Below are 27,346 nucleotides of genomic sequence, written 5' to 3'. Positions count from 1 at the left end.
CAGAAGAATGCGTCTCAGTCAGAGGCAGGAGCTGTCAGAATTAGCAGGGAGGAGGTGGTACTTTTCCCTGATAGCTTTCTAAGCTCCCTGGAATTCTCTGACATTGCTGAATCTGGTAGAGGCCAATATTCAGTCAGCTTGAGGAGATGGGCTTTTTGACTCCCCCAAGATTCTAAACTCATCAATTGGTCTAATCAGCGTATCTCCTTGGAAACACCATTGGGAACTCCACAAATGCAACAGTTCCATCCTTGTTGCTTTCTCTTACTATTCACATTCAAGGAGAATCTGCAGACAATGCATTCAACTGCTGGTTCCCTTCAGGCACTGTTTACTGGCACTTTCTTCTACCCTGTAGCTCTCGGTGCTACTCTCTGCCTGGCTCACAACTTCCTGTCTACACGTAATCTGTGGACACTGCTTGCTGATCTCTAGAAATGGGGTTAGTTTTATAGTCCAAACTGTTGTTTCAGCAAGTTTGTAACTGTACTGCAGAACAAGATGGAGATTAAGAAAGCATAGGTTGTATCCAGAATGCAAAATGGTGCATCAAAGTGATGTTCCAAAGTTGCAAAAAAGGAAGAAATTATTCTGTTCTATGAAAATTGGTGTGTGAGAGAGAAAACTGATAGCCTCTGTTTCACCAAAGAACAGAATATTAGCCTTTTTTCAGGTCAGGCTTAATTATCAGGGAGAAAATAAGGGAATATGTTAACCATCCACACAGAACACTGTATACTTGAATACCAGGACTTTTGTTAATATGCCTGAATGCTTAGGAAGGACATTAATAGAAGCAAAAGTCTCTTATTTCCTGCAGCTTTGTCTCCCTTAGTGGCTAGTAAATTGTTGATTATTAAACTGATTAGAGAGGTTAGGCGAATAAAACTCTGGTTTTGCAGATCAGAATGTCATGTCAAGCATGTCATATTACCCTGACTTACATGGGCAAATGTCACTCTACCTTATCCCCAAATGATAGACAAAGATGTGAGACAAAGAGTGGGAGTATAGTATAGTATTGCTTTTTCATGGCAACTTTGGAAGCTAAGCAAAGTTTTCTACCATAAGTGCCTAAAACTGATAGAAAACAAAGGGAAAAAACACACTATGCTATGGATACTCTGTGTTCCCCTGCGCCCCCCACCCCCCAAAAAAATGCTTGTAAAGCCCTTCCACGTTTTCTATCTCATTAGATTTTCACAACAACTTTGTGAAGTAAGAACTGTTTTATTTTTTAATTTCTCTCTATTCCTTTCCATGTTTGTAAAGTGGAGATCCTAATATGAATTTCTTGGGCTTGTTATGAAAAGGAAATGAGATTATATCAATCCCTTACTATGTGTTTCAGTTTGGATCGTTGAAGAAGCAGACACCTAGATGGAATAAATCATTGTAGAGTTTTATTGGGAAAAATACATGTGAAGAATAGAGGAGAAGACAGCAGAGAAGGTGAAAGGAGGCTTCAGATTGCAATGTAGGTCTGACACATGTGAGCAAAGGACCACACAGATAAAGGATTGGTTTAGAAGAGCTTCAGGGTGGAATTCTGGAAAAGACTCAATCCAAATAAAAAGTTGCCTACCAGGTGTTCTGCAATGGGAAGAAATAGCTCAGTTCTAATACCCTACTGAGTTGTTGTCTGAGAACAGCCTGGAAGAAGCATGACCCTGGTACAAGCTCCCTGTGGATCCCAAAGGGCAGCGACTGGAGGCTGTCATCCCACATGGCCTCCTGGCAGCAGATGCTCTTGAAGGGAGACCATTGTGGAGTGGTGTGTGTCTATGACCCTCACAGCACAGGTGCCTGGAATATATTAAGCACTTGAAATGAGTTGACTATTATTATTCCCATTATACAGATAAGGAAGCTATATATCCAATGGCAATGTGTGATTTGGCTAGGATTATTTGTAACAGAGTCGAGACTTAAACCTACATTTCTGCCTCTGGATCTTATGCTCTGTCAAGCACATCACACAGCTGCTCTTTAACAGCACGTACTTAATGCATTTCCTTCTGTGACGCTAATTCCACTGGGGACAATAAAACCTCCCTTTAAGTCTTTCAGGTTGTGTAGCCTTGCTGCCTCTGAGAGAGGCTTGGTTCATTCCTATGGCTTCTTAGGCACAGTATCTTGCCCTTAGCTCTCAGTAGTCCATTTCCTGGGATTTGAGCCAAGGCAAACTCCAAGGCTGAACCTCAGCTCCCAGGAAGGCCATGTCATTCTTGGCTTTAGCATTTAGAAGACAGCATGCAAAGCTTCTTTTTGTGTGGAGAAGGCTGTGGGTATTCTCTGATGCCCAGATACATTGGAATATCACTGCATGTCATTTTCACTTAAATCTCATAATCGTGTGCCAAATTCTTTTATGGCCTCTAATCTGTTTTTCAGTGAACAGATTTTAATTTTTCCTTTTTACCTAAAGAATAGATATACATATATCCTTTAAAATGTGTGTGCTAGCAAGTTCTTTTAAATGTCTGAGAACAGGTTTATTGTACACATCTTTTTTTTTCATTTTTCAGAGACAAGAATGTAACACAGCTACGTTCCAGCCAGTTTATAGCTTAGATTACAGCAGGCTAGTTTCTAATTGTCCTAACAGATTTCTGGCTGCATTATTAGTTCTCAAGCCAAGAGCACAAAAGAAGTACAATTTCTGGGTGTTGTCATCTTTAAATAACTATAATTTCCTACTTTTAAAAATAGAGTCAAATATCCCTAAATTGAGTTGTAAGTTAAATATGCCCATGTTTACACACACAGACATACACAGGTACACTGGCATTTTTGACTCTGCAATATGAACATGCAGAAAAATATGAAAGATGTCTAGAGCAGATGTAATCAGGGCTTTTGGTGGAAAACTGCAGTACCCTCGTGTTGGAATGAAACTTCTCAGGGTTGCAGTAGTAAAGACTAAAAGGCAAATGATCTTTCTCTCATTTTTATAGATAGTCTGACATAAAAGCTTCAATTCTATTACTATAATGTTCTTAATGACCTCCAAAGCTATTTAGAAACTTTTGGTCATCTCTAAGATCGCTGGCTAATAGGCAAGGTGTTTTCAATTGAGCCTCTTAAATCTACTCTTGGAACAGACTTTCTGAGAGTAGAAAATTGATTTGTTGGTTTATTTGTTCCCTCCTTGTCCAAGAAAGGATTTGTAGTGGTCAGGAGAAAGAAGTCACACTGTTAACCTGGCAAGATGTGCCCAACCAACACATCACTAAAGTATGGTTAAAGTGATATTGCATGGACCCTAAAAGAAAGTCCCAAAGAACAAGCCAGGCTACCTGGGAATTAGATCACTATCTAATGGTCAAATATGTGTTTCTAGGTCTTTCCTCAGGCTTACCCAAGAAAGGCTTTAGAACTGAGACTGGCGTAGAATTCCAGTGACAACAATTACCAATCATAATACAACAAAAAGTCAAGTGGACAACTTTAAACAGAACTATTTAGTATTAATTAAATAGTTAAGATAATTCCTTAGCGCTCACTTTTAGGAATTTAACCTATATAATTTATTTATGTGACTTGTGCTTACTGGAGGATTTTTAAAAATTATTCTGAAGTCTAATCCCCTAAAATAGACTTCTCCTCTTCTCCTCTCCTATGGTCCATATTTAGTCATCATTCTTAAAATTTACCATCACTATTTATTTTCACTGAGGATCTTAAAAGGTATGAGAATGAAATGCAAAATAGGTCAACCACAGATCATGTGACTGAGTTTAAATTACCCCATGATTACCCAAAAGGTTTTTAGAGGCACCTTTAAATCTTCTTTTATAGCTTCTTATTTTATATGCCTAAAAAGATAACATATGTTCATTTAGTCATTTGAGATTTTCAACCCATCTAACAAAATAGCAAATAAGACATCAGCAAAGGTGGATTTTGCAAAAGGTAGATATTATACTTCCTATTTCACACAGGTGGAAATCAAAGCTCGGAGAGGTTAACTCACTCTTTCATGTTTAGCAAATGGAACGAGATCTTACCTCTAACATCTCTCTGCTGTCTCTATTGACTATAATACCAAAGTATTTTTTTTTCATAATGCTATCTTTGTTCCCACCGTAATTCGTCCTACCTGCAGTAGCCAGAAAGATATTTTTAAAGAGTAAACCAGGTAAAGTCATTCCCCTACTCAAAAATCATCTAAAAGATTCCCGTTCTGTGCAGAATAAATAAAAATCCTTGTCGCGACCTCACCATGACTATCCGTGTGACCTCCTGTTGTACTGCCCTCCTACGATCTTACAAACTCAAGCCACACTGATCCTTTTAGGCTCACCTGTGTAGATTCTCACATTTGCTGTTTCTTCTGCCTGAAACTGTCTGCTGTGAGATTTTTACATTGCTTGCTCCTTCTTGTCATTCAAGTCTCGGTTCAAATGTCATACATTTTAGGGGGTACATCTGTCAAATCAAATTTCCTTATGATATACCGTATAAGAAATTATTGTTTTCATTTATATGCTTAGTTGTCCATTTTATACCTCTTCTCAACAATCACACCCTCAAATATAAACCCCACAAAAATTCTTTGTGTCTTTCGTTCTTTGCTGTGTCCCCAGCATCTAGGACAGTACCTGAGAGTCTTCTACGTTGTACTTAGTCTTCAAAGTGAACTTAAAAACTCAAAGTCTCTCTGCACCTGTTCACAAAATCTTCAGACTTGAGTGAGAAAGTAAACATTAGTTTTGAAAATAAAGCATTAATGATATAATGCTAAATGATAGTGTATAAAATTACATACAGTATGATTAGAAATATATATATATGCAGAAAATGCAATGAAATAGACCAAATACTAACAATAATAACACAATTTTTTGCATAGTGTGACATATATTCTCAGTTGTCTCCAGTGTACCTATTTCACTTAAATAATTGGAATAAAATTACGTTTAAAGCACAAAATAAAACTTAAAAGGAGAAAACTATTTCTCAGTAACAAAAGGATGGTTTTCTAAATTTTTTCTGCTTTGCAATGTGTGCTAATACTAATAGTCATCTGCTCTACAGGCCATATTGCCTCAATTCTTCCATAGTGTCTCCAGTGATGGGTTTGAAGTTTTCTTTTCAGAATGTAATTCAGTTTATTTATATCTCTGCAACACTCAGTACTATGCATAATTCTCTAGAAATTCTGTAAATGATGCGGAATAAAGTAGAATTATGTTCTGCCAGTTTCTGGATAATTCCTAGATGTTTATTGCTGCTTAAGTTTGCATCGGATTTTTTGGCAATTCACATCATCAAATTAGAAATCTAGTCCATAGGTTTCCCCCATAGGCACAGCTAGTATTGCTGTACTCTCTTACTTCATAGTTGTATGTGTAATTTTGTTTTTATTTGCCGATAAAGCGTAACATCATATCTAAGTATATTTCATTGATTTAGATTTGTATCATTCTAACATTTTGGGTTATTTTAAGCCCCTATTCTATTACTCAGCTGATTCATTACTCGTGCCCCCAAATTCATGTTATGTACAAATGTGACATTCCCTTCGTTGTATTGTTTTTCACTTTATTTTTATTTTTTTAGAGAAAGGGTCTTATACCATTTCCCAGGCTAGAGTGCAGTGACACAATCATAGCTCACCGCAGCCTCGAATTCCTGGGCTCAAGCAATCCTCCCAACTCAGCCTCCCAAAGCACTTGGATTATAGGCAAGAGCCACTGCATCTGGCTTGAATTGTTTTGTAAAATGTTGAACAGGTTAAGGTGAAGAACACAACTCAATTCAAAGCTTCTAAATCATGCTTAGTTAATACTGATTTGCCCACCATTTGCATGCTGTGGTTGCCATTGATCAGTCAGTTACAAATCCAGCTATTATTACAACCCAGTCCACATATATTCATTTCACCTATATTGAGCTGCATATCCTTCTGACAGATGTTTATTCTACTCTTTTCGTTCTCAAGAACATTTATGCCCTTTAACAGAGAAGCTATGAAAAATCAAATTTAAATTGTTCTGTTTTCTTTCTGTCAAATTTCAGCATTTTAATATCTCTGCTCCATAATATAAATCTCTTTTCCTTGTCCTATTTCTCCTAACAGAAATCTTAACATTTTTTGCTATAATGTCATTTTATGGGCTTTATTTTACCCTTTCTTCCTCACCTTGCCCCTTGTTTGAATCAGTAGGCTAGTGTATCTGTTTATTGCCACATATAATTTTGTTATTAATCCAAAATATATTTATTGGGGATTTTGTTCCAATCAAAATATTTTTTTTCTGGGTGCTATAGGGAATATCAAGGTAGAACATGGACCCTGACTTTCAAGGACCTTGTAAGATTTTCAAAATGGTATAAGGTGAGTCTTATATTATAGCCTGAGTGGTTCTGCTGAAAAGGTCATTATTCTTTGCCAATGACAGCACCAGAGGCAATGCTTATTGTAACGTTTAAAATCATGATGCATGTTATAAAGTGTATTTGTATACATTATCATTTTTATTCCCTTTATCATGGAGTCATAACAGACACCCCATTTATAGTTACTGCACACTTATTTATTAACCTATTGTTTGTATACCTTCGTGATAATTTTGGATGAGTTTTTCCAGTGTTGCTCTTTTTACGTATTGTTTCAGAAATAGTTGAAGAAGAATGAGAAACAAGAGTAGCACCTGGCTTTATAATTATAAACCCATAATTTTTTTAACTAACCCTTACAAATCTCTCTCTGAACCAACTTGGTGTCATACCTTCTAGGGACAACTCACACTAATGCCTGCTGCTCAAGTCAACAGCAGAGCGAAGCCCACACCTAACACCGTATTCTGGTGAATGTGAGTTGACATTTGATGGGGGCTGGAAATCCCTGTTTTGTTTTGCATTGCTTTGTTTGCCCACAGGCTTATAAAACATCTTCCTGTAAAAGTAACCAGGCTTATGGATGGACTTCAGTATAAGTAGATGAAATATATTTTTTCTCTGTCTTTCCCCCTAAAGAAAGTGTATTAGAACCAAATGAGTTAATGTAGCACCATTACAGGGATAACCTTGATTCAGTCCATTGAAACTTCTGAACTTGGTTTTATTAACTACTTAATTTCACACTTAACAGCAATAATCCAATGTTTTGAGAAGCTAACTTAAATCCATCCAAGTGAAAATCCTGGATCATTTAGGCAATGGCTCCAGAATAGAAAACAGAAGTATTTTGTCTTCTCCAAAGAAGAAAAAAGAAGCTTCAAAGAATTGATTAAACTGTCCAAATTGAAATGAAAGACTCAAGAAGTGTCAAGACTCAATAGATAGTAATTGGTTCTGACAAAACAAGAAAAAACTCTTCAGGAATTTTAGAAAAAAAAAAACAAAACAGTAACAATTTGTACACAGAAGTGTGCCAAATTATTTTAACATATTTTCAGTCATGTGTATCAATTGTTAATTCTGCAATTTTGGTTACTGTGGCTTTATAATAGTCACAAAATTAATCCAGTCAATTTATAAAAATGTTCATTTGATAAAGCATTGATCTGAAACTCTGTAATTCTAGAAATCTATTGTCAGAGTTGAACGAACCTATTTTTTCCCTTCCTATCCCAGTAAACCTTCTAGGTTCCCACAGTTTTGCTCGTAGGCATGCATCTACAAATTTTCAGAGCATGATTCCAAACAAATACGCCTAAAATACCCCTTTTCAACAGTTTTTATTTTGACTTACAACATCTAGAAAGCAACTATGAACTTTTAAAAATAAAATTGATTGGAGCTATTTGAAACACATTATTCTCATATTCTCTTTTTGGCCCTGAAAAAAAGCTTTTCAACCAGTATCTGAGACATCCAAGGACCCAATGGTCGAGAGTATCAAGTTGGCCCACTGCTTATCGACCCATCAGGTATTGTACCAGGTGTAAAATAAAGTGTTCAGTACAGGTACTAGTACACTACATAAGCCTTACGGACATTAAAAATTTGAACATATCCTCTGGTTTATAAGATGGCTGATATTTCTTTTCCTCCAAATTTTCCTCCCAGACAGCGTTGAATTTCCCAGCTAGCAGTGTATAATATCACCAAGTATACATGGGCATTGGCATGGAAGAAATTAAGACAGGCAGTTTGACTCTTTGGATGCTCAGGAACATCTACTCCAGGGAACATAACATTACACGGTCATGAGACATATTAGAAAAATAACCGTTGAAAGGAAGACAACGTATTTTTCAAACTCTAGGCAAGCCCAGATGCTTCTTTGGGAAAGAATTCTAAAGCTCAGGCAACTGCAAATGCTTCCTTTTTCAGACTATCATCTTCTTGATGTTTAAAAATATAAAAACACATTAAAGGCTTACTCAAAATGCATCTGGCTGCTATAAATCAGATGTTTGGTGATGGGCAATATGATATGTGGAATATTTTTACCCATTAAGAATGACCTATTTTAAACTTCCCAGCACTCTTTTTTTTCTTGTACTTAGGAAAATTTTATTGCTCTGTTTCATGTAATTTATTTTCTATGCATACATATACTATATATGCAAAGGTTTTATTTATATGTACTTATTCACCTCATTCTGTATTCACCACACACTTATTTCAGTCTCTGAAGAACGTATTATAATAAACAATACAGTAAAACTTAAGTAGCTAATCCTCAACATTTTCCCCCAGGTGCCATTATTCCAATTTCACAGATGATAAAACTGAGGTAGAGAAAATAATGTATTTATAACTTCAGAATAAATAAGATTATAGCCAAGGACATTTTTTTTTTTCATACCACAGAGCTGTTCTTCTGGTTACATATTTCCAGCCTAATTTCAAACTCAAATTTAATCTTGTTCCTTTCTGACTTTTATGTTATGGGTTTTGTTTTTATGTGACCACTGAACTGTTTGCTTTTGACACCTATATATTTTTGGCTTTCCTAACAATCCATTTCTTCACCCCTGATCTAATGGAATGTACATTCAAGATATTCTGTTTTTTAGCTAGTTCAGTCATCGGACCTGTAATCTTTTGATCCTGTATGTTCATTCCTAGATTAATGTCTGTTTTGCTGACATCAGAAATCCAGACATCAGAAAGCGGCACTATGGGCATTTTAAACATTATTCAAACATGAAATTCCACATCAAATCCATTTATTTATGTTTGCAGCTGTACTTTCTGTATCTTTATCAACACACGTATCTCATATACTCCAGGCACGTAATTTTCAAAGCTGAATTGCAACCTATGTGCAGCATGGTGTTCCTTAGGGACTCCTATCAGCTGAGACAAGAATCCAGAGGGAGCACAGAGCCTGCTAACAGGTACCCAGTGACTCCTTCCCTGGGCGTTCCCAACCATGCACTCTTGACAGCTGGGAAACCATATGCAGATCTGTCTTTAGTGTGTCATCCAAGGAAACTGTAAAATGTCCTCATATCATCATTCCTAATATGACACTCTCTCACTCAGAGTTATTTCCCGCATTCCCATTAAAATCCCATAAAGCAGTGTTTTCTTGGCAAATTTATAAAAAAGGAATATCTTTCCTCTCTGTAGGGAGCTTAATTCAACTAGCAATCTAAATGGATCCAAGCAAAGTATCATGGAGGACATGCCATTGAATAGGGTGGTATTATGTCTTCTACCTAGTTTTATGGCAGTGGATACAAGGGAGGGAAAAATGGGCTGGTGCATATAGGCTAGCTTGATTTCCAAAATCAAGATCCTCTTGAAATATGTATGAGAGTGTTATTGAAGAGGAACAGGTGTGTTTTTGTCCAGAGAGTTTCAGAGAGCTGATATATTGGGAGGGTATGCTAAAGGATTTATTTCACTTTGAACTGGGATCATAGTGGAGCAGTTCAGATTTGTTTGCGAGCCTGCTGAATAATCAAAGCAAATTGGAAGCAGTCTCTTCCAGATATGATAAAATGGGTTTCATACCACCCTAAGTTTCTGGTCTGAGAAAAGAATTCTGCATATTCAGACCCTTGGAGATAACATAGTAACCTATATCGAGGGCATAATATGTGTAATCACGTGACCTTCATGAGGAAGAAAGGAAATGTAATTGTTTGAAGCAACAAGAGTGTAAGGTTATAGAGGATTATGGACACAGTGTCTAGTTAACTAGAGTTTGTATATTCTGCCTAAAGATCTTCCAGTTAGCCAAAGAATATGAAATAAGAAGTATGGTATTAGCCAAATAAACCACATAGAGCAACTTGATTTCACAAACACTTATTTTGATACCCTTGCTCTAACACCTTGTCATTTTTCCCACAGCTTGGAAGTGAGGACACACTGGATTTTTTTAAACATCTGCCAGAGTATAAGAGCCCCTTCCTGTTATCTTGGAGATGGCATTTATAATTTTGTCACACCTAATTCATAATTGTTGATATTTATTGAGTTGCATACTATGCCAGACCCAGCATTAAGTACCACCCATATATAATTTTATTTCATAATTTTATAGGTAAGGAAATTTGTATTTTAAGGATGCCAAATGAGTTACCGAAATCCAAATTACTTTCCTCATTTTACATACACATACACATATACACCTGTATGTGTACATACGTATATGTACACACAAACACACATACATATGTTATATAATTGTATCTTAAGTGAAATAATCTCTATGTTTCTCAGTTTACTGAGTGAGTACTAAACCTGGGGGTTCAAGTTCTCAAATTCTATGCCACCCCAAACTTAGGTCATTTATTGCTTTGTATTGTTTATATGCATATGTGTATTTCTGAAATTGTTCACTATCTTCTTCCCGCACTGAGGACAGGTACAGTTGTTTTGTCTCCATATGTACCCGGCTCAAGGTAGTTACTGGGTTGCTGAATATAACAATGAATGGCAGTTATGGACACAAGTCTGCGGGTGAGGATGAGGGTGTAAAGACTTAGGTTCAATAACTTGCTGAAAATCACACACCCAGCAAGTGGCAGAACCAAGGCTTGAGCCTAGGATTGTTCAATTCCAGGATTTATATTCTCCTTGGTGCCTTAGAATCCCTGAGAATTAGAGAGTCTGTCTAAAATGTTACATTATCAAGAGAGCTCAGGTAATTTTATTTATAATAGTCAAAGCATTTGTTTGTTGTTGTGTGCATTAAACAGCTGGTTGATGGACTGATTTGGGCCATGATTTTTCTACAGAGGCAGTCCTGGTCTAATTTCATAGGAGAGTAGAAAGTGATGATCATTTGTAATCATGTTGAGGCTAGTTATTCTAAATTGATGTTTTATAATGCCTTCTTTTGATGTTAAAATATTCCAATATGGGTCTTTCTTTTTATTCAGAAACCGCATTATCTATACATTTTCATTTTTATTTATTAAAAGTCATGAGGAAAGAAACACTGGATAGAAGTAGAAAATAAGAGAAAAAATGTAGAAAGAATAATGAAAGGCAGAATAATAATAACAGGGACAAGAAAGAAATTCAAATCCTGAGTCAAAGGATCCTCAAAGCTCTCACAGACTAAATGTCCATGACTATTTGGTTTGAACATAACTCATCTACTGGAGATTGATTTCTACCAACTTGAGCAGATGGAGGATTGTGAGCTGCTTAAGGAAAAGCATAGATATTACAGCTAAACACATCAGCCTTGAATCTTGTCTCACACTTGTAATTGGTGTGTGGATATGTAAGTTACTGAATTTTTTTAAGCCTCAGTTTTCTCATCCAAAAATAGGAATAAAAATAAATATCTGGTACACAAGCTTGTTATAAGGATTTAATCAGTCAGTTCTGACAAGTCTTTAGAAAATAAGTAGATAATCAACAAGTGCTTATGCTGTCTTTTAGAAAACAGGCTATGCCACAGCTATCAAAATGGTTAGGAGGTTCCTATTGCATCTCTTAGTGTTATCTATGTTCTATTTTTACTTGCAGTTTCCCTTGAGAAAAATAGCCAAATATGTAATAATGTTAATACAATTAGTTACTTGGCATCATTTTCTATGTGTTTATATATAAATATTTCTGATGCTAAATGCTTTACACATATTGCCTAGTTTAATCTTAAAAACCAAAAAGGAAACTAAGGATCTGAGACATAAAAAAAAAAAAAAAAAAAAACTTCCTTAAGATACATAGACAGGAAATGGCCATAAATGCTAGCACTGAAATATAAACCAGTGACATTACCTGATCAAATATTTCCAAAAACTTTCTTTTGCTTACATGGCAATAGTCAACTGTCACAACCGTTACTAGTATTCCCACTTTACAAATTAGAAAACTGAGGCTGAGGAAAATTTTCTTCAGGACTTTTCATATTTTGACCCAATGTTGATACCCAACATGCATTATGCAAAGCCTTCGAGCCCTCCCTGGGTCAGTATGGAAAGGGAAAATGTTCCTTCTCCTCTCTTTGCCTTTCTGAATCTCAAGACCCATCTTAGGTATTACCTTCTCTGTGGGCCTTCAATCCATATGCTCTTTTTTCTGAATATAGATTTTTCTTGCCCAAACCTGGAATATCGGCTGTTTTGCTTAACAACCAGGCTCCTGAACCACACTAAGGATTCAGGAGGTATACAAACATAAATTTAGATACAAATTAAGAGGTACTTAAAGAGTACCTATTGCATGAAAAACTCTGCACTTGATGTTGCTTAGGATATAAAGTTAGGCAAGATATTGTCCCACCTTTCAAAAAGCTTATACCATCACCTGCTAACCCCTATGTATTTTTAAAGATCTCAGTAAATACTTGACATACATAAATAGACAGATGAATAAATGCTGTTGGGACAATCATTTTTCTAGACACCAAAGAGACTTCAAAATAACAGAATACACATCCTCTTCCTTCATATGATTTAGAGGCAAGCTGAAAGGAGAATATAAATACTACGCAGTGGGTAGATCCAATTACTTTTTGCCACCTTAATGGGGAAATTTTGACCTTTTGGGTTCAGAGTAATCCTCTGAGTGAAGCCGCAATATGACCTTGAATAGAAATGACTTGGCCTACTTGCTTCTGACCAAAAAGCAACGAGCTCTGGCGTTTGTGGGAAGCTGATCTGTAGGAACCACTAAACAGCTTCCACATTGCATTAGCACCCATTTTATGAAACAGGAAGACTCTTAATGTTAATTCTGTAATTTGAGAATTAATATTGTGGTTTCACATCCTGTAAATTAAAGGTGTATGATGACCAAAGAGCTGGCACACAGAACATCCAACAGTTTGCATCAGAATGCAGACAGCTCAAGACATAGCCAAGGACAAATGGCTTGGCTGTGCCAGGGACCTGCTAGGCCTCCCTTTACTTTCTGGAATACATGGCTACACCATCTTTCCTCAAGTGCCTTCACCTCAGTCTTCATCTTGACCTTTGTTTTAGCACTTCAGTTTGTACTCAGTTAATATATACCCGCCAATACGTTTCCATTGATTGCACAGAAGCTAGCTGTTAATATAACTTCAGAGAACTAACTTAGCCTCAAAATAGTATATGCATTGACTTTGTGTAGAAAATAAAAAAAAAAAAACAATTTTCTGAAGGCCTTGTTAATGGACTATTTGTCAATTTTGATACTTTGATGAATCCAACCACAGTAGTCATGCTTCAAGACGTTTTAAAATTTTAGGGAAATGCTGCAGTTGGCATGATAGCAGTTATTTTCTTTGAGATGGGCATTCAAAACCATGCATTCAGTCTTTCAGCCTTTTGCAAGGTTAATGCACATTTTTCCTCTCAGTTGCTCATAGATTAAGTCAGGAGTAAGAAGACTTGTTCATATAATTTGGGGAATGAAAGGCATTAATAGATTTTAAGTGTCATTCAAATGAAAGCCATCCTGTTTCTCTTATTTCTGTATTTCTATTCCCTAGAAAAGAGAAAATTCTTTATGTATATTATTTGTTAACTGAATAAAAAAGAACTACCAGGAGCTTTTAGGTGTATATTAGAGGCATTGTTGGCAATTTAGTGATGCCGCTTTACTGTGTCTCTTTTAAGGAAAGATGGGTGTATCTACACAAGACATCTCTGTGGGATGGAGTGGGTGGGAGGGCCTGGGATCCAGAGGGAGAATAAAAAATATTTGCTAAAATTTCTGTCTCTCTGGACCCAATTCTTTCTCACCTTATTGAGGAAACCAGTCCCTCTTAACATCCTCAAGAGTAGTAAGTCATTGCTATAAATTGAGAAAATCTTCAAGAAACATCTACCTCAAAAAATGACCAAGATTTTTATGACAAAAGTTTCATTTGTAGTTTTATTTTGTGTAATTTGTGTTGCTCTCCTGGGGTCTTCATTACAGAACTGTAGCCAATTTCTGCCACCCTGAGGATGTCAGAAAAGATGTCTACCTTTATTACTTCTTGATTTAGATATTAAAGGAGCAGATTTCCTTCAGAAATTTGGTGTTTAATTCTGAACAAGCAAAGGTCTCTGAGTCATTCTGTTTCATATCATGAATTTTATCAGATTTAAAGTGTTTCACTCTGTATTGCTGTGTGCTAAACAGGGTTTCACAAAAGCTTAGGATCTCAATGGAAAAATCCATGCACTCACATGCTATGGGAAGTAAGGTTGGTCATTTGCACAGGGAATGCAAGCTTCGAAGAGTGTTTGAAGAAGAGGAGAGGTGTGGTTAGAAGGAAAGAATAGAGATTCGAGGGAGAGAAAGGATATGTGGTTTGGCATTGACAAGGACTAGCAGAGGAAGCGGATACAGCACACCGTCAGAACTTAGATATGTCGAAAACGACCAATTAGTATAAAGCCTAGTAAACAAAAATAAACTGTCTTAAGGAGGACTGTAAGGCAAAAAAGCTTCCACCCTTCTGGTACCTCCTTGTATTCCAGAGTGTATCAAGGTTGGCATTATGGTGTATTGGAGGCTCCAACCACTAATTAAAATGGGTGTGCTTATGGAGATATGTTTTGGCTCCTAAGTTTGCATTGGGGAGACTTGGCTCAGCATTACTGATTGCATAATTAGTTTACCCATTTTCATTTCATGAAGGCACCATTTCCAACATCTATCTAACACTTGCTTTAAGCCCAGTTGTATCTGAAGGAAGGAACTGAGAATATAACTTTCTGTTTCTTCAGTTGACCAGGGAGTTAATGGACTTTGAAGGGTATGTGGTCACTGCAACATAATCTGAAGCAGCAACTTGTGGCAATCTTCTTTAGAGACACACATCTGTAACTAACCCCTTCTCACAAGTCTGCTCAGGGTGACATTCAGCCTGTTCTGTTCAAGGCCACCATGTATGCTTGTGGACTGAACAGGGGGCATTCAGTGCCACAGCTCAGCACAGAGAAACTAACCCAGATATTTTAGGGCACATTTTTATAGCTAATGAAAATATGTGTTTCAATATTTAAATTATACCATCTACTGTTGACTTTTATATTCAATTTTAAATGCAGTTTAGCCAATACATCATCCAGATTACTCTTTGTAAAAAGCAACTTAGATAGCCTTCTAAAGTGGCCAGTAGGAGAAAGACATTTTAAAGATGAGGACTTTGAGAGTTTACTCTGGGAAGACAGTTAGAGAAGGTTAACGTATCAACATAAATAATTTGGAAAATGTGTGAATGTTTTGAGTCGATTACATACTTCAAAACTTGAAGCAATATGAAGTGTTCTATTTTTCTTCTGAACATCTATCCTAGCAATTGGAGAATATTGAAAGAAAAGAAAGATTATTATTATTATTAAAGTATTATTCAGTAAGAATTTTCAAAGTGGTTATTCTGTGTAAAATACTATGAGGATACAGAGAAAGTTTAAGACCTAGCCTCTATCCCGGCTAGGTCTTATCCTCATTATAGGAAAAAGATCAGAATACTTGACTCAATTAGAAAGCAATGAAACAGTCTATGATTAAAGGATACATTCTATATTATACTTTCAGTTCTACAGACATACAATGAAGGAGGATTTAACAAAATGGAAAAATCAGGAAAAGGCAAAAGAAAGAGCTGGTGGTAGAAATAGGAAATGTTACTTACTGATAAAATCCTTGATTAATGTCATTACTGGGACCTAGAATAACAATTATAAAACCTTTTCATAACCTACAAGGCTCCTCATGATCTGTTCTTTATCACCTCTGCAACCTCAGCGTCCACCTCCCCCTGCTTTGCCCCCTATGCTCCACATATGTAAAATGATTTTCAATCCCAGAAGTTACCCTCAGTCACATTATTCTATCCTTGGCATATTCTGACTCCTTCAACTAGAAAGCCTACTTCTTGTTTATCTAATTCAATTGAGAAGACCTTTCTCATCTTAAAGTTCAACAGAAAAAGTTCTCTGAAGTTTTCTCATCCTGCATATTTTCTGCGTCTTATGTTACCACTGAACATCTTAGTCATTTTGGGCTATTATACCAGAATTTCATACACTGAGTGGCATTAACAAGAATCATTTACTTATCAAAGTTCTGGAGGATGGGAAGTCCAAGATCAAGGTACTTGCAGATCCAGTATCTGATGAGGGGCTGCTTCACAATTTGTAGATGGCCATCTTCTCCTTGGATCCTTGCATGGCGGGGAGTAAAGAACGAACATCTCTCTCATGTCTCTTCTTATGAGGGCACTAATGCTATTCATCTGGGATTACATGACCTTATGACCTAATTACCTCCCAAAGTCCCATCTCCAAATACCATCACATTGGGGATTTACCCTTCAACATATGAATCTGGAAGGGACAAAAACACATTTAGTTCTTAGGACTCAACTTTGCACACAATTGTCTTGTCTCACAGATGGCATCTTGATATTTGTGTTAGTCCATTTTCTCACTGCTGTAAAGAACTACCTGAGACTGGATAATGTATGAAGAAAAAAGGTTTAATTGACTCACAGTTCTGCATGGCTGTGGAGGCCTCTGGAAACTTACAATCATGGTGGGAGGCAAAGGGGGAGCAGGCGCATCTTACCATGGCAAAGCAGGAGGCATGGTGGGGGAAGTGCCACACTTATAAACCATTGGATCCCCTGAGAACTCACTTACTACCATAAGAACAACATGGGGGAAACTGCCCCTATGATCTAATTACCTCCCACCAGGTCCCTCCCTCAGTGCTCGGGGATTACAATTTTAGATGAGATTTGGGTGGGACACAGAGCCAAACCATACCAATATTCTTTGTTGTGACGCCTTCTCATTAGTTGCTGAGTGACCTGGTAACGGGACCTATGTGGTTGTTCTTTCCATTCTTGGGGCATAGAATGCCAAAGAACGTTGGTTGAAAGAGTGACTGAGACAGTGTATGGATGTTAAAAAATAAAAAAGGAAAAAGAAAAAGAAAGAAAGAAATTCAAGTGGCCTGGTGAATGGTGAATCAGGGCTGCTAATTAACTGAACACTAAATAAAGTTTTGTTTTAATTCTAACCATTGGCATAAAAATGTTTTCAATAAAGGATTTGTTGATTTTCCTGCCTAACTACATGGTACACAGTACAATGATTCATTTTTTTTTTTTGAAGATATTGATTAGTTTTATTTTGAGCAATTCTCTTACTCTGTGTTTTCATGAAGAAAATTCCAGAGGATTAAGTTGAATATTTACCAATATAACCCATACTAAAAAGTTAATCTTCTGAATAAATCCCTGACACAAGCTTCTTTTATTATGATTTAACTGTTTTTTCCTAAAAGCTGAATATGAGAAAAAAAATTTTAATGAAAAATTCAAAATCAAAATGTTGCTGTTACAGGATGACAACACAGTGAATAACAAGTCCATATGCAAGAGAAGGATAATGGAACCACTGAGTGCAGTCGCTTTCTAACACCAGGCTTATTAGTCTTGTGTTGAAAGCACTGTCAACCAGTTGCATAAGGTCATTCACTTCTCTTTCCAGAAATTCTATGGAGAAGATAATAAAAGGTTAATCTTGCACTCATCATTAGCTAAAGAAACTCCTCCTTTTAAAATAAAGAGGAGTCTGCTATTTAGCATCACCAGTTTTCCCTCAGACCCCTGTGTGTGTTCCTTAAAAATTTACTCATTTTTGAACACATGGACACAGGGAGGGGAACAACACACACTGGGGCCTGCTGGGGTATGGGCTGTGGGAAGAGAGAGTATTAAGAAAAATAGCTAATGCATGCTGAGCTTAACACCTAGGTGATGGGTTGATAGGTGCAGCATAACACAATGGCACGTGTTTACCTATATGACAAACCTGAACATCCTGCACATGTACTCTGGAACTTAAAATAAAAATTAAAATTAAAAAAAAAATTCATTTTTTCTCTCACAGTCTTTTTTTGAGCACCCATTAAAAGCTTCATTGTATGGAAGAATGCACAATCCAAATTTTGTCTAGTTTTGTCTTACATGGCCTATATCACATAATCAAAGAGCCAGATTAATATGCACATACTCGCAGAAGTAAAGTTATCTTCTTCCCTACTGATATTCAAATAGATTTCAATAATCACACATCCTAGGAAATAGTTCAATCAAGTTAGGAGGAGAGAGCATTTAAAAAACTTTTATTTTTATGTGTTAAAAATACGCATTCCGTATGTCCAATGTATAGGCTGTGTTCTGGGCATTGGGGCTATGTTCTATACATTCTTGTACTGATACTCAGTGCAGAGCACACAGGTGGTCCTCAGAAAAGCTTATTGAATACTTAATTTAACTCTTGAGGAATTTGGAGTCCTGCAGAAAAGCAAACAACAAGCAACTTCAGACAATGGCAATTGGGTAGCGACATCGGGAATGCAGCTGATGGAGAGTTCGGGACTTTTGGGGGGCAGCAGGTGGGTGTTAAAAGGGGATGCTTAACCTGGATTTTAATAGAGATGCAGAAACACATGGGTCAGGCACACTGAGCAAGGAGCAGTGCTCCAGGTAAAGGAAGACACAGGCACGGGCATGGGCTTGGCAAAGGGCCTGGAGAACTTTTCTCATAGAGTCAAATGCCTCATCTCACAATTTCATCACTGCTGGGAAGTGGGACCTCGCTGGAATGTGGTGGGTTTCTCTTGGTACCCAGAGGAAAAGTAAGTAGCTGGAGCAAACCAACAGTCGAAACCCCTTGAAGTGCTGAGAGTACCTCTGATGTTTCCCTGCAGACCCTGAGGAAGGCGGGGCCCTTCCTCAGCCCAGCCCCTCTATTTTAACTTTCACTTCTTCCAAATCACAAAATGAAATGGAGTTTTCTTCAAAGTGACAGCTAAATCTCAGCCCCTCACCAGCTGCTGTACCAGTGCCGCTTAATTCTGTAATCCTTTTGCCCTCCGTTCCTCGTTGTGGTTAGCAAATGCCAGGAAATGTTGGAGTGACAAGTGAGTTCTCTGTGCCTGACACTTCTGCCAGAAGACTTGATAAACTGCAAATACCATCACAGTCATTTTTCAGGAGCCGGCTCAGAAACATGCCCAGGGAGGAACAAGTCCTGGGAGGTAAAATGCTTCCCCTCCCGTCCTGCCTCACTTCTCCTGTCTTACATTTCTATGAACTTGGCATGTTTCTCAGAGCTGTTTTCAATGGAATACTTCTGGGGAATATTTTCTTTCACATCTTTAAAATTGAGTGACATTAAATCATATGCTCTGTTTTCCTTCCGTGGATGATAGTCCTCCCCTGCCTGAAGAGAGAGGCTGAGAATGGACGAATGCTGAGATCCCAGAATAGCTATCAGTGTCAGACCACATCCCATAGCTTTTCAGAGTGCAGAAACACATCCTGAGTGGCTCAGATTTTCCCCACAATCTACACCCTACAACACCATTTTCACATGAGCTTCTTCTGCTGGGAAACTTGGAAACCCCTCCTCGTTTAACACACTGTCATCCTAGTGTTCACTGTGCTGAGAGAGACGTCTGAGTCTCTCTCTCTCTCTCTCTGCCTCCTCTCTGCTTCTCCCCCCTCCCCCTTTCTCCTCCTCCTCTCTCTTTACCTATCTTTCCCCCTTCCTCTCCCTCAGTCCTTCTCCCTCCCTCCCCTTCCGTCTCTCTCTCCCCCCCACCCCCGCCCCCGTCTCTGGGGAATGGTATTAGTATTCCACGGTACACTCTTAAGCAAAACCTGAGAAAGGAATTAATCTGTCACCAGGAATGAATGCACTGGACAGTGATTTATGCAGATGCTGCACTCAAAGTGATGGCGTTCATTTCATCTGTACTTCTCACAGCTCTTCTTAGAGGCAACACACAAACTTGCATTTAAAATAACATTGCAGCTGGGTGTCTGTCTGGACACTGCCCAGAGCTGGGCTACCCTGGTACTAGCCACCAGAAAACCCAACAGAAGGGCAAACAGGCAGCTCACACAGCTGTGTCGGATTCTGGAATATCCAAATCCACAACTTCTGCACCCTGGATGTCTGAGGAAGAGGCAGGTTTACAAATTATCTGTGAACTCAAGTCCACTCACTCTTTCTCCTTGTAAGCCTGGTCTCAGAATCTCCCGAGAGTCTGACTACCCCTTGCCCCTCTTTTTTACAGCCCTCGATGCTTTGAGATTCTGGTCATAACCAGGGAAAGATTCATTAGGGCTGGCATTTCTTCTGGCTGGCTGGCTGGCTGGCTTCTGCACCGTTTTCTGGCAGTAAGGTTGGGAGTCTCCCTAGAGAGCCTATTTTCTTGAAATTCCCCTTGTAGTTTTACATACATAAGTGGACTGGATGAGGTTGTGAGAAACAGCTTTGCTTTGGAACACTAATCTGAATCAAACTTCCAAATCCCTTGAAGTTCAAGCTATCAGTAGAGAAGACCTGAAATAAACAAGCCTCTCACTTCCCCTACCCACCCCTGCCACCCCCTGACTCAGCACCAGTCTCCTCCCCAGGCCTGGAAAAGTCTCCTGAGTTCTGCTTTTACACTTGCAAACAGCAAGCAAGACTGAAGACCCTGCTTTTCCAGGCCGGCAGGTTTCTGCAGACATTTCTCTTGCCATTGTGGTTGTGATTACTAGTATTTTTTTTCCACTCCCTCTGCTGTCTAAAAATTCATCTGGGATTTATCTCCATAATGAGGAAAGGGAGATAGGGAAACGCCGGGGCATTTTTCTCTGACTTACATTATTTGTCATTTTGATACTCATTTTAAAAGATGCTTTTCAAATATTTAAATGTATGTGTGCTCACATAACAGTTCCTCAGGATGAATTGCAGATGGCACAATCACTACTTTATCTCTCTTATGCTCTAGGCCTTGCTCCTAAACTGGCTGCCAACAGGAACTTGGTCAGAAGAAAGCATAGGTTAGAAAGAGTATGAACTCTGATCTCCATGAATAGCAGTTTTGCTCTCACTCCTTCAAAGATCCTAACCCGAGTGTACTGACTTCTTTACCTCTCATCTCTGGGATGCCCTCAACAGGCTGTAAATGACAGACAGGAAGCAAGACTTGAGCTTCATGAATGTAAATGTCCTCTGTGTCCCTCTCTCCCATAAGACACACACACACACACACACACACACACACACTTCACTAAATAGAAGCAAGTAAATTAGGTCCTCTCCCCACTTTCCTAAATTCTGGCTAAAGATATGACAGATATAAAAAACAGTCAACCTCATTTGTAATCAGACTCCCACTTTACTGATAGTGGATCAACGAGAGCATGTGTAGGTTTAGCTATGCAGACAGTGAACAGAATTTGAAATGCAGGATGTTAAAAGGTCCAAGACCAATTATTCTAAGATTGGTACTTCTGTGTAGAAGAGCCTAAAAGAAGATTAAGAATCCACATTTCTAAAGCACATAAGCCGAATCGGGTGTGAATAGGCAGGAAAATCTTAAAAAGGCAGTTTCATTAAAAAGCATGTCATTTACTTAACAAATGTTACCTACTATGTTTCTGTTACTGTGCTAGGCACTGTGGTTACATTGGAAAGATAAAAAACACTACACCTGGTTAAACAAGTTTTAATGGGGGGGGGTAATGAGATGTGAGATGGGGGTGCAGCAATCATAAGGAGCAGTAGCCAAAAATTGTGAGTCATAGATGAAGAAAGCCGTATCCTGGCCTCAACTGGAAACAAAATCAGAGAGAACCGGGCAGAAAAACCAGGCAGACAATATCAACTACTTTAAAACTCTAAGAAAAGAAAAGAAACAAATATGCACATTCTCTTAGCAATTCACAGTGGTTCTAGGAAGGACAAACCTGATTAATCCTTTGTCATGGTATTAAAAGGGGTCAATTTAGGGCAAGATAATGGAGGTTCTGTGACCTCCATTATTAGGAGCCAAACTTTGAACACAAAATTACAGATCTCTCCTCCTGCAAATGACATGTTTCCCAGAAGCAGTCTAGCTTCCCGGAAATCACCATAGAAATACTAAGTCTCTTATCAATTAAACTCAAAAACTATTTCTTTAGTGCCTACTTTGTACAAGGTCCTGTGCTCGATGCTCAAGCATTATGGTTGCTGCAATGACTTTCAAATACAACTGCACTCGCAGTCTTTGTTGACAACTCCTAAATCCTCATCTTCATCTCTAATTTCTCATCTTTTTTTCTATTCCAGCCAACAAGCCATCAGGCAGTATGTGTCTGATCAGCTGCATGCACAGTTCTTTGCACGTCCCTGTGTGAGCTACAGGAAGTAGAGACAGTGTGGCTTCTACACTCAGAGTGACTACCATGTGTCTCTGGAGACAGAGATAGTTACATAACGAAAATACAGAGTGGCTCAAGACAGCATTTAATTAAATTCTAAAATGTATGGTACAGTCTAGAATGAAGTGGATGCTTAGAAGACTAGGGTCTAAATGTAGAGGTTTTCAGACATAGGAAAATTATGGATGGAACTGCAGAGAATGAGTAATGAGGAAGAAAGCATATGCACTTAACTCACTGTTTCTTCATGAAATGTTTTCTTGCATTTCTCCACGGTTCTAAATCTAGTTCATCGGAATTTTTAAAACCCGGCCCAAGACTTGATAAGCCCTCTCTAAGAATCTTACCCCTTGTTTCTCTATAAGAGTGTGAATTTTTTGAGGACAGGTTATCTCCTAATTTTACTCATTTTTTTATATTGCCTATTGACTATTGCATAGGACCTAGCAAGGGACAGACATTCAATAAATACTTCATGGATGAATGATGTGTTATTGTATATACCACAAAGCAGTCCAAGAAAGAGTGATTGTTTAATAAATGTTTTCTAAGTTGAATTGAAAACAAAATCATGATTTCTTCCTTGAACCATGAATCTGGTGACTGAAAGAGTAAGTCTGGTGGGCTGGGTCTGAAAACCGAAGATGATCCTCACAAATTCAAGATAAACTGGCAAAAGGTTGAGGTTAGAGTGGCACTGCACACTTCACTGGCAAAGCTGTGAAGGTCACAAAGGTGGCTTGTATTTCAGAAGTATATCCCAGGTGAAGTTGGTGATGCGCTGTGTTCTGTGTTCAGATATGCTGGTATTTTCATTTTCACATGGCTGGTCCATGGTAACAGGGAGTTGTCCTACATTGTATATCTAGGAAAGTCCGGGTTTACACTCTCCCACTGTGCTTCAGAGATGGCACCCTAATTTCCCTACCTTCAAATATATTAACTCATTAGAATTTCCAGGTTAATCATCGGGAAACTTTTATGCTTTAAATAGTCTTTTGACTCTTAAGGAGTGAAGTTGTCAAGAGCATCTTTAGCCAAACACTCATAGTACCCTCAGGCAAACCCGAAATGAATCTTTACCTAATATATTTTTTAAAATTTTGCATCTCTCATTCAACAGACCTTTCATCTCCATTCAAGCAAAAGGCAAGCTTGGGAGCTTTCCCATACTTGAAGCTTGACACAGGCTTCTTGATTTTCCTTGATTGAGCGACTAGAGGGCACAGAAGCTCAGAATACTCTCAGTGATTCTCAAGGTGGGGGCTGCTTGTGGCATTTATGGTAAGCCAGTTCTTTGTTGTTCAGGACAGCCCCCTGCATTGCGGGGCATCTGTCATTCCTAGTCATTAAGTGCCAGTAGAAGCCCTCAGTTACTGTGATAATTAAAAAGTCCCTACACATTTCCAAACACTCCCAGCAAGTGGTACCACCCCTTGTTTAAAACACTGGTATAGAATTGTTGGAGTGACTGAGATTGAAGTGACTAAACAATGCCTCCACTCTTTCCAGTTGCTAATATGGGTGGTAGAATTCCCACCCTCAGGATGCACCATACAGTAGCTTTGCATTTACAGGTACAAAGAGTAATGGGGCATTTCAAGCATACTGTAAACCTTCTCAGACAATTCAGAGAGGCAAGTGTGGGGAGCCACGCCAACGGACACAGATGGGGAGGAATGCCAGCCTTGTCATACTGATTTACCAATTATACATTGTCTTCAGCTTACCCTTTACTGTGTTCAGTCTGATTTCATAACCCCCTATGTGCAGAGTTTGTTTTTCTGCCACGTCTTTATTATCCTGGATTTATTCTATTCCTGGAAATGTTAAAACCTCTAAATTCCTATGGGAAGATGCAGAACCAGAGAGATTTGTACAATTAACTGACACAGTTTAGAATATTTTTAAAGGCTTGACAATATTAGTGTCATTATACCATTGATGTTTATTTTATTGTGTTTTGGGATGTATATTAAACATTGTACAAGCTCGATACTGTGGCAAGATTAAGATCAGAAGACCTGAGTCTCTGCCTTTGGGCCCTGCTACAAATTGATTGGGTGACATTGGCCAAGTCACTTCCTTTCTCGGAGCTTTAATTTCCTCATATGAAAAAACTATGGGGCTGGACTTTTGGGAATTCAAATCATTCTTTGAACTTTGAAGTTTAAAATATATAGAATTTTGATGGATTAGAGAAAATAAGAGAGAAAGAGAGAGGAAGGAAGGAAGGAAGAAATGAAGGAAGGAAGGAAGGGAGGGAGGGACGGGGGAAGGGAGAGAGGGAGGGTGGGAGGGAGGGAGGGAATTCTAAGCCACTAACATAAATTGACCATCTTTTTACTTTTTCCTTACTTAACCAAAATGACAGTATAGTTATAATACACTGTGTGGGCTGAATCTAAAAGTAAGTTTTATGTGGATGTGTATGCAGAGACTACAATTGTGGTTGTGTATTGTATACCATGCAAGGTCATACTCCTAGTTCTGTCCCATCATTAAGTATCAGTGAAATTGTCAGAAATTTCCTATTTTGCACATTTGTTTAATGGCATGTTTTAAATCCATTATATATTAAGCACCATGAACTAAAAAATGATTAAGACAAAATACATATCTTTGGGGAGCACACAAACTAGAGAGAGGGATAGGCATGTAAAGAGATACACAGTGCCTGATAAGTGCAGTACTAGAGTGGGATTTGAGTGTCATGGCAGTAGCAAGGGAGATGTGCCACCTATCTATGGATGTTGAAGTCAGGGAAAGCTAGCCAGAAGAGGTAGCATGTGAATAAGGATACACTAGGCCTTTCATTTGCTTGAACCTGTCTCACACCTTCTCTTTGAAATCTCCCGTTTATTTCATCCCTCTTCCCTCAATATGCTTTCCACTCAGTGATAGATGATGAAGTGGTGGGAATAGATGTCAGTTGCTTTTCTTATTTTTTTCCCACTGCTGTGAAGATCCCTCACTACCTTTTGTTGTACAAAGATGACACCACCTGAATCATCCAGTCTCTGGATATCGGCAATAAGTTTTCTTACTGCAATTTATGCTAAATCTGTTTTAGAATTTCTTGTTATGAGGCCTTTGATTCATATTTTACTGTCACTTGTTCATGAATCAAAAACCATTGTTTTTTTTAAGTCTATCCTAAGCAGAATCTATCCTAATGGTTGAGAATGTTTCAACAGACTTGTCCATGTCATATAGCAATATAGAGAGATATGCCATACTTTAAGGCCGGGGGAAGAAGGTCAAGACTATCTTATAATATCTATGGAGCTAGACCTCCTCAGAAAAGACAAATCTATAAACACTACCAAACATTTTGCAATCAATTTTAAGAGTTCCCCAAACTTCCTGATGCTCACTATTAATCTTAGTTTACCCACAATCCTTTAAGGAAAGGAGAGACATTCATGGAAGTCAACTTTCCCAGGCTTATTGGAGAATGAAGAGTGTCCCTGTGGCTACCACATTCTCTCTTCCCCACACCCTTGTCTCTGCCCTTAGGCAGTCTGCTGTCCCTCAGCCTTGCCATCTGCTCTTAACAGTGAGGGAGCAGTGTGGTAGCCATAAATTCTGGCAGACGTTGCAGTCTGGCAGTGTGAATGACAGCGTGCAGTATGGATCTTTGGCAAAGGATAAAGCTGTGGCTACAAATCCAAACACTGTAAACCAAATGATGGAGTAGAATGAAGTGCCTGGCTTTTTCCTTAACCGCCAGGTGATATTTCCAGAAGCAGCAATGCATCTTTGTCAGTGACTGTTGGATACTGATGTGTTGTGGTTATCTTAGAAAAGTAAGTGTAGGAGATTTCACTTCTTTCAGCCCTTTCCAGCATTTCTCATACTTCCTCCAGGATAGCTGGAGGCTTAACTTAAAGATGTGTTTATACAGTCTTGCAAAAATATCTGGCTTCTTTTGGTGTGTGTGGAGGGGCTTATAATTGATCATCCCCAAAATCATTTTAATCAACACATTCAATTCCATTTTTTTGAGTACAAACTATATGTACTCAAAGACAGAAGAAAAAGACAATTATTTTTAGATCACTTTTTTTTTTTTTGGCCAACTTAGTAACTAGATAAAAGTAACAGTCTGAAAATGTACCAAGCTTTTTCTGTTTAGGCTTTTTCTACAATTTAAGGCTTTATCTAGTGTCAGGAGTGGTCAGGCATTGCAGGTATGAGTACATGCTCCAGGAATCATCAAGTTTATTGGTGACTGGCAGAATTTGAGCTGAAGAGGAATGATGGGACCAGACCTTAAGTGATGTAAATGCCATATATTTAAAATGTAGTTTGAAGACTGCCAAGAGTCAACCATGGTATAGCAAAGTCACATTTGTTCTTAGTATGATATATACCTTATAAGAAGTTTCAGTTTCAATCCATGCTTCAAAAATCCTTTGTTGTTCTGTAAAGGAAGATCCCATGTAAGTGGCAAATGATCACCAAAATCAGATACTTACAGTCAAGCCTCCAGACTGCTTAAGATGTAGAATAGGCAGAAGACACAGGGCTGTGGATGCATAGCATGTGTTGTGCTCTTTAGACTCTCAGAGGACATTCTGCCTCTTAACTTTTCACCAGGTCCTCTTTTTTGCTCAGCTTGCCCCAATATAAGTGTAGTTTTTGCCTGGTTAAGTGTTAAATAGTAAAACATATGGATGAGAGTTGTTTCCTGTGTTTTCTGTGTATGTAGGTACTAAAGGCTGTATGTGCTAGGCGTTGGATATATATGTGTGTGTGTGTGTATATGTGTGC

Source organism: Colobus angolensis, unplaced genomic scaffold (assembly GCF_000951035.1).
Source record: "Colobus angolensis palliatus isolate OR3802 unplaced genomic scaffold, Cang.pa_1.0 Scaffold190, whole genome shotgun sequence".
NCBI classification, from domain to species: domain Eukaryota; kingdom Metazoa; phylum Chordata; class Mammalia; order Primates; family Cercopithecidae; genus Colobus; species Colobus angolensis.
Note: the sequence above shows the minus strand (reverse complement) of the source record.